Genomic DNA, 9,014 nt, shown 5'->3' on the forward strand with positions numbered 1-9,014 from the left:
GGGCTAAGGGCTCGGCACCCGACCGAGGAGGCCACCAAGTAGCCCCTGCGCAAAGGCTGCCACACGGGAAGAGGAGAGCCATCCTGTGAGCCCGGCAGTCCGGCCCCCGCATCTGAGCCCAGAATGATCCAAGAGGCCGTTTCGGCAATGGCCAGGGCCTCCACCCAAGGTGTTAATCAACACACCCAAGCACCCAGCTTGTGCCCAGGCTGAATGCAGGCACAGCAGGAGGTGCCAGGGGAATCTTCAGGAACGGAGAGTGGTTGTGACCATGAGTCCGATGCTTTCATAGAATCATAGAATCAATAATGTTGGAAGGGACCTCTGGAGATCATCTAGTAGAACCTAGTTCAGCAGGGGCTCAGCAGGGTCACCTAGAGCATGTTAGACAGGGTTGCGTCCAGGCGGGCCTTGAAGATCTCCAGAGAAGGAGACTCCACAACCTCTCTGGGCAGCCTGGTCCAGTGCTCTGCCACTCTCACAGTGAAGAAATTCCCCCTCACGGTCAGGCGGAACTTCCTGTGCTTCAGTTTCTGCCCATTGCCTCTTGTCCTGTCTCACGGGGCAACTGAAAAGAGTTTGTCCCCATCTCCTTGACACCCTCCCTCCAGGTACTTATACACATTGATAAGATTCCCCCCACCCCCCGCCCTTGGTCTTCTCTTCCCCAGGCTGAAGAGGACCAGCTCGCGCAGCCGTTCCTCATAGGGCAGGTGCTCCAGCCCTCTGATCATCTTCGTAGCCCTGTGCTGGACTCTCTGCAGTAGCTCCATGTGTGTCTTGTCCTGGGGAGCCCAGAACTGGACACAGGACTCGAGATGAGGCCTCCGCAGGGCTGAGGAGAGGGGCAGGATCACCTCCCTCCACCTGCTGGCAACACTCCTCCCAGCGCACCTCAGGAGACTCTCCATTGGCCTTCTTGGCCACAAGGGCACATTGCTGGCTCATGGTCAACTTGTCATCCCCCAGCACTCCCAGGTCCTTCTCTGCAGAGCTGCTCTCCAGGAGGTCAGCCCCCAGCTTGTCCTGGTGCCTAGGGTTATTTTTCCCTAAGTGCAGGACCCTGGGCTTGCCCTTGTTGAACCTCCTGAGATTCCTCTCCGCCCAACTCTCCAGCCTGTCCAGGTCTCTCTGAATGGCAGCACAGCCCACTGGTGTGTCAGCCACTCCTCCCAGCTTGGCATCATCTGCAAACTTGCTGAGGAGTCACTCCGTCCCCTCATCCAGGTTATTGATGAAAAAGTTGAACAGGATGGGACCCAGGACTGAGCCCTGGGGGACGCCACTAGCCACAGGCCTCCAACTAGACTCCACGCCACCGATGACGACCCTGTGAGCTCTGCCTTTCAGCCAGTTCTCAAGCCACCTCACTGTCCACTCGTCTAACCCACCCTTCCCGAGCTTCTCTGGGAGGACGTTATGGGAGACAGTGTCAAAAGCCTTGCTGAAGTCAAGGTTTGTGCCAGCGATGAGGAGTTCCTAAAATCACAGAACACTTGGGCTTGGATGGCACGTCTGCAGGCCATGTGGTCCCAAGCAGCCTGCTCAGGCAGGCTCTGCTAGAGCAGCTTGCCTGGCACCAGGGCCAGTCGGCTTGTCAAGGTCTCCAAGGATGGAGACTCCACCACCTCTCGAGGAAGCCTGTTCCAACATTCCAGCACCCTCACAAGCAGGAAGTGTTTTTCAAGCTTCAGTTGGAATTTCCTGCCTGCCACTTTGAGCCCTTTGCCTCTCACCTGCTCACAGAGCACCTTGAGAGGAGGGCCTCCGTCTTCTTTACACCCTCCTATCAGATACTTTCAACATTGAGGGCAATTCCCCCTCCCCCCAGAGCCAGAGCAGGAGCCGGAGCCGGAGCCGGAGCCAGAGTCTTCCCTTCTCCAAGCAAAACAATCCCACCTCTCTCACAGGCTCTGCAGTCAGGGACCTGGTCTGCAGTTGGTGCACTGCCACCGGTCAGTCCAATTGTCTCATCAATGCAGAGACCAGTGGTGAGTTCTTGGGCCACCCCGGCAACTACGGAGCTCTGCGCCCTGGGCACCCACAGTGTGTACCGCAGCTCTAGGGCAATTTTCTCTCTCCCAAAGGGGGTTTTCATCCGTCGATCTCGCCTGCAACTTCACAAATGCCACCGCTCTTGCCACAGGACTAGAACTCAATTCTCTTTATTGACAGGCAGGCAGGGGGTGGTTGGTTCCCACTGGCAGGAAGGCAGCATCCCCCTGCCCAGTGCATCCGGAGGGATGACCCAGGCTGGGCGCTCGCAGCAGGCCTCACGGGGCTCCCTCTGGCAGGGGCTGGGCAGCGCTGGCATCCCTTGGGCCCGATGCACAGAGCTGCCAGCAAGCAGCCCCAGCGGGCTGGGGCAGCGCGGGCTCTTCAGCGCCGGCTGTACGGCTGTTTGGAGCGGCGCTGTAGCCGCCCGCAGCCCGGCCTTCGCTCTGGCCCCATCTGGCCTGAGCGCCTGCTGCTCGCGGGAGCCTGGGAGCTGGCCGACGATGCTGCCTGTCTGCTGGTGCTGGCGCTGGCCGTCCCCGACTGCGTGCTGGAGGCTGCAGGAGAGGCAGGAAGGTCAGCAGCACGGCCCCTTGCGCCCAGGCCAGGAGAGGCCAGAGCGCGGGCTGCCCGGCGAGGAGAGAGCCTCTGCCAAGCGCAGCCTGAGCAGCCGCAGGCGGGCCTTGTCTGGCTCCTGCCTCTGGCCTAGGGGCGCCTGCATGCACCCGGGGTCTCCTCTTACTGGTGCCCAGCCCCGCACAGTCGTCACATTCCCAGGTGGCTGTGGAGGGCCTCAAGGCGGAGCAGCGGCGGTGCGTGCCCTTGGCAGCACAGGAGGAGCAGAGCAGCAGCTGCCACGGCCTGGGAAAGCAAAGGGGTATTTTTTTCCTGAAATTCTCCCCACGACCCTCCACTTCCTGGTCTGCATTTATTTCACTACCCTCTGGAGTTCTTCTTTATAGTTGTGGTGTCTCCCGTGTGCCCTACCCCTATTCTTCATCCTCTGGAAGCTGTCCATCTACCTTCCTGTCTCCTTTTACATCTTGTGTCGCAGTCTTTATCATCTTATACATGTGTCCTCTGTGTTCATTTTTTCCCCACCTTTTTAAATTTTTTTTATCATGTCTGCCCTGTATTTGCCTACACTCTGTATCATTATTTTAGAATTTTTATTATATCTTTGCAGATAGAATAACTGTGGTACTATTATCTATATAAAAGCTGTGTATTGCTACACCAGACAAAGATAACAAAAGTAAAATAAAGTAGACATAAACCCCTCATCAACTGCAGAAATTGCTGTAATATCTATACTGAGGAAAACAATACTGTAGGCAGAGAAACAAAAGTTCGAAGAGAACAGGCCTGACAATCCTCAGCTATGAGGCCCTGTAAACTCAGTACTAATTTTTCGGCTTTGTTATAGCCTGTTAACAATTTGTAGCAATACCATATTACAGGGCTACATGTTTACATTCAGGACATGGTTTTCTCTGTGTAAATCCTTAATACATATTCTCACAACGAGATTTTGGAGTACACAGAACCAAAGCAGGTAACCCCATTCATGCCAGTTTTTGTCAGTCTCAAGATTTGCCTCTGGAATCATGTATAGTCTCCCTTTCTATAATTCTGTTCCCAGCTCAGTTGAGTGTCTCGTTCTATGTAATGAAGTGTGCCTATCACCCCCTCTCTGGAAAGCTGCACAACTATTCAGCAGGCTCTAACAGAGGCTAAGTGACCAGGCTGAACAACAGGCAACATCATCCTGTATAGATTACAGGTCATAGCTATTAATAAGTGGAAGTATAGGATAGCAAATTTTAAGGCAATATAATATGGTACATATAGATATTGACCTGTGTAACTTTCAGTTTTAGTATATGCTAGTATTTGACAATATGCATAGTGACTTAATGGTACTTTTTATTACAAGCAGCATTGTCTAATGAATGAATATTTAATGAGCTTCCATTAAGCTTAGAAATGCCCTGTTTTAAACCATTAGATTATTACTTTAATAAGGTATTTTCTATTGCAGAGGAATTAAAGCAAACACAGTGTTTCTTTGAAGTCTGAAGACTGCTTAAGGCACAATGAAAAGAAAGCAGAATTATTAATTCAAAGAAATGTGAAACCTAGTCTAGGTAAGAAACTTACAGAGAAAAAGCTTTGAGATATATGTATGTATGTATGTATGTATATGTGTATATATATGAGTGTGTGTATGTTTTCTTTTTTTTCCTAGTAGTATTTGCTCTATTTGGAAACAAGCAATTTATATTGCCAAGATAAGAGCTTTGACTTTTACTAATGAATGTGAAGTAGATGGTCAACCGTTACCTGCACTGTTAGGTTAATCTCTTTGCTCTGGCATTTGGAATGGATGGGAATTAGTGAAAAATCATAGAATATGGGAGTAGTAGTGAAAAATTTCTCTACAATTTGCTTATACTGCTTAGTCTTTTATTCTAGGATACTTAATGGCTCAGTTTGGGGAGAGGAAAAAAAAAACAAGACCAAACTGCCCCCAAAAAACTGCTACAATACTTAAGGCATTAGAAGCTGAGAGCTTGTGAAATCTGGCTTTGTAGCTGCCAAATAATGTGTGATAGGAGGGAGAGTTATTGTAGGAATTATTTAAGAGAAAGATTTAGATGCCTAAAGAGATGAGTAATCATCTCATGGGATCTTTAAAGGCACTTGAATCATGGAAATTCAAACATAAGTCTGTGTATTCACTGTGTATATGCTTCCCTACATTCTTATCCAATTAGAGAAATGACTCTCCAATAAGAAGAATCAAAAGAATTAGAAACAAAATTATGACCATGGGTACTTTTATTGAACAACTTCTGATTTATCTACAGACCAATAATTATAGGTCTAATTCAGAGGTCATAGAACTTGGTGAAATACTTTCTACTGACTTAATAGACTTTATATCAGGTTTTCATAATTATAGTAAGTCATTCTGAATGAAGAATTCATCTTAGAGAATTATAATGTTTTTATGGATAATTTACTAATAGAAAATTGGCACAAATTATAAATTGTTTACTATAAGTTATTCACCCAATTATATTGCATCTATACTGAGAAACAGAGGACTTATACATTTAATAATTAGGTATTCCATATAATCATTAGCAATATGATGAAACAGGTTTATCATGAAGACTATCAGTAGAAGGATTCACTGTGAAGTATTTCAGAGAGTCCTATTTGATTTCAAGTCACTGAGCAATAAATAAAGAATGGCTGAAGGCTGGCACTTTTCTAAAATCAAGATCAGTAAAGGAAATGCTGTATTACAGAAGGGATATTTTTAATACATTCCTCTTCTCTTAGCTTATGTTGCAGAAGCTATGTCAGTGTGATTATTCTTTTAAGAACTATGGAATGAGAAGAGAGAAATGCAGAAAATTTAGGTGTAGGACCTACCTCTGAGATATTCTATTCTCATAATTTCCCAGAGGGAGGAAAATTCTAAACCTAATGATGTCAGGGCTTAAATTTTTGTTGAAATTAAAGAGGTTAAGATTTCATCCCTTTAGCAGTCCCTGTATTTTCAGTGTGAGCCTAATATACTTGCATTTCTCTACATCTGGCTTGATCTCAGTTAAAACAAAACACAAAACCCCTTGGTTAGGATCAGTTATGCCCAATACACAGAAATAATCCACACTGGAATGAAGAGAGCAGGCAATTCCTTCTAAGTCTAGGAATGATCATTTCCCTTCTTTTATTTTTGCTGTGTGTGCAGTTCTCTACGTGTGCATGCCTGTGTAAGTGTAGGTTTCTCTGTGGACTGCTCAGTGTGCACTGCTGTTTTTGTGTGCATCTGTGTGATGTGTGTGTGCATAGCTTCATGCGTTCATGGCTCTGTGCGAGTTCCTGGTTCCTGGTGTGTGCATGCGTGCACATGTGTACTCATGGCTCTCCCTGTGCTCTGGGCAAAGGAGGCAGGAGGCATCTTCATTGGTTAAAGTTTGTGCAAAATGCAAACTTTCTGTTTGTTAGTTTCCAAACTGAACACAATGTAACTGTTTCATTGTGGCTTATCCCACCTTAGTGATCTGAAGAGTTGTGTGTAAATGAGCATGAGGTAATTCAGTCTTAATGCTGCATTAGTCCTGGGCAGAAATGCAAGGAAGTTTCTGTTATAGAATTTAATACTGTGGTAAGGAGGTTATTGGAATACACTGCATGGATTGTTTTATTGCAGTTATTTCACATACTTCAAATCAGCACCCCCAGGATTGTATCGTTATCATTTTCAGTCTTGGAAAAATACCATTCCTATGCGTGTAAATGCTTATATGTGGAAATAAAATAGTTAAAATGGAAATTAAGAAATTTGGTGTTGATATGTGAAATGTGAGGGGAAAAAGTTCTTATACAATGCTATCCGACTCCATTTTTCTGCATGTGGAATTGTGTATGTGTATGAGTGCATGGACATATGTATTCATAGTCATGTCAGAAACAAGGCTAGTGAGCTATGAAGAAAAGGCATAAATCTCATGACAGACCTTGAGGATGTAAGTAACAGGCATGCCTCTCAGTGTTAGTGTTGTCTGCTATTCATCAGATCATTGTTCATCATGAACAAACTTGTAGGTCTCAGTCTTGCAGAGATATATGAACCAAATTAATCTAACATGCAGTAACATCCTGCACACTTAAAATAAATTCATTGTATGCCTAGCATGACATAGTACCTAAATCTTTGCAATATTCATTTGTAAACTTCTCACTCCCTGAAGGGGAAAGCTATGACTTAGCATGATTTTGCACTGCATCTGTGATAACACAGTCACAATTCTGGATGGGGTTTTCAGATGCTCAGAATACCAAGGAGGAAAACAGAAAGGGAAGAACGTAAACCTAATGCTCCAAGAAAAGTCCTAACTAGCTCTCATAGTTGTGCAGTTTACTGCCTCTCTGTGTACTTGGGTCTGACAAAGACTACCCCATTAAGAGATGGAGTCAATTCTGTCCAGTCCTCTGCACTTACCTGCGCTGTCATCACTTGCCTGTGTAGCAAAGGAGAACACCATTTAGCTAACAGTTGCTCTCTTCTCTCTGAGGGATCTGGCAGTGTGGGCAGCTCAAGCAGGAGACTAATGAGACTTCTCATGCACCATTACTCCTGAGCGGGCATGTGGAAGGACTCACAGCTGAGCCTGTAATTAATAAAGTAGCAGACTGAAGCAGACCTGTGAGAGATAAGGAATCATTCCTGAGAAGGAAGCAGAAGGCCTACAGTGGGATCCACCACAGTGATGGAGAGACGTTACCGTTGCTCACTAATGGGTAACAATTACAGCTGGAAGAATTGCTGGGAACAGCACTCCCCAGCTGCTGCCACACATCTGTTATGTTGAGTGGCCTCTAACCTTTTCCCTGAGGATCTTGCAGCTGCCAAGAAAAAGCCAAGCTCTGTCTCTCAAAAGCTATGAGGCAAGATGCACACACACTTGTTAAATTTACATTATTTAGTAAGGAACTGAAGAGGAAGAAGAGATATGGGAGCTCTGAAAGCCGTGATTAGAAAAGAAACACATGGAAATGAGAAAAGAAAAAGGTAACCTCAGGTAATCAGTGCTCACCATTGCAGTTGTACTGTCAGTGAAAAGTGAATTTCAGATTGCTCTCACCAGCAGACCTCTAAACTACACAGATTGCTTTCTTGTAAGGACATGACCTTGAGCAAGCTTAGCGCAAGCTCTGCAATCACCTTGAAAACCTGAGTGTGTTCAGTTTCCTAAAACAGGCCTAAGCTCCTTTTCCAACCTTCTTGTCGTCAGGATGAGTCATGCCTGGTTCAAAAGAAACACATGGCAGTGACTTCGCAAACTCAGCAGCAGAAGATAATACACTGAAGCTAAGCTGAATAGCAAGGACAGAAGGAAGCTGCTCAAAGATCCCAGTGAGCTTGAGGTCCTATGCTGTTATTCATCTTTCACTGAAGAGAAGACACGAAAGTCATCTTAATATTGAGCCTTTTGGTTGGCTATTTTAAGTTGACCAGATCTGGAAAACAGCCTATAACGCTAGGGAGTAATTGCTTCGTATTTACTCAAACAGAAGCAGACTCTTTAAGGCATTGCAGAAGAGCAGCTCCCTCAATACCCTGATGATTTTAATGATTTTCCGGAAAACATAGATGTAGAAGACTCGTGTGCAAAGTGAACTCAAGAATTATTTCTTTTACATTATTACTTACTGGCTCTACAAAAAGGTGAAGGCCAAGTTATGTTGGTCTTTGCAAAAGCATCCCACTTATCTACAAAAAAGTATGACCACAGGGAAAACAGCTGAGCTTCAGTTCATTACAAATGTGTTCAGAGTTCAGTGACTCACAAAATGGCTGAGATAAATGTGAGCCTGGAACCATCATGGAGTCTTCTTTACTCTTTTGATGATTCCAGATTAAATCACCACTGTCAAAAAGAAAAAGAATTTGCAGATAAACATAAAAAAATTAGTCTCTGAAAATCAGCCTGGATTCCTTCTGGTCCTGATACTACAAGATTTTGGTTTTGAATTGTTCAAGACTTGATTAGGAGCACAATTCATGTATCCTCACCTGTATGTACCCTCTCACAAGGGTAGAAAGAAATATAGTTCTAAATATAACATAAAATCAAATGCTGTTTTTACATTATTTTTTTTTCTTTTTTTGGGACAATTTAAATTTCCACTTCCTGCAGTGGAATGCAAGGATAAATGGGAAACTCCAGCACTGCAACAAATGAGAAGATTAATAAGCATGTATATTAACTATTTTCATTGTAAATAATGTACTCTGCATGTTGATGCATTCTACTGGTGACTTTTACTTTAATCAGTACCTGCACAACCACAGAAGTTCTTTGTACAATTTCAAGCATGTGACAAATGATTAAACAGACAGGAAATTTCACCATTTCTCTTACTATTTCTTAGAGCCTTCTTTTGATTAAAAATCATTATATTGTCCAAGAAGAATTCAGCTGCACCCAAAAAACTGC

Source organism: Rhea pennata, chromosome 1 (genome assembly GCF_028389875.1).
Source record: "Rhea pennata isolate bPtePen1 chromosome 1, bPtePen1.pri, whole genome shotgun sequence".
Lineage (NCBI taxonomy): Eukaryota > Metazoa > Chordata > Aves > Rheiformes > Rheidae > Rhea > Rhea pennata.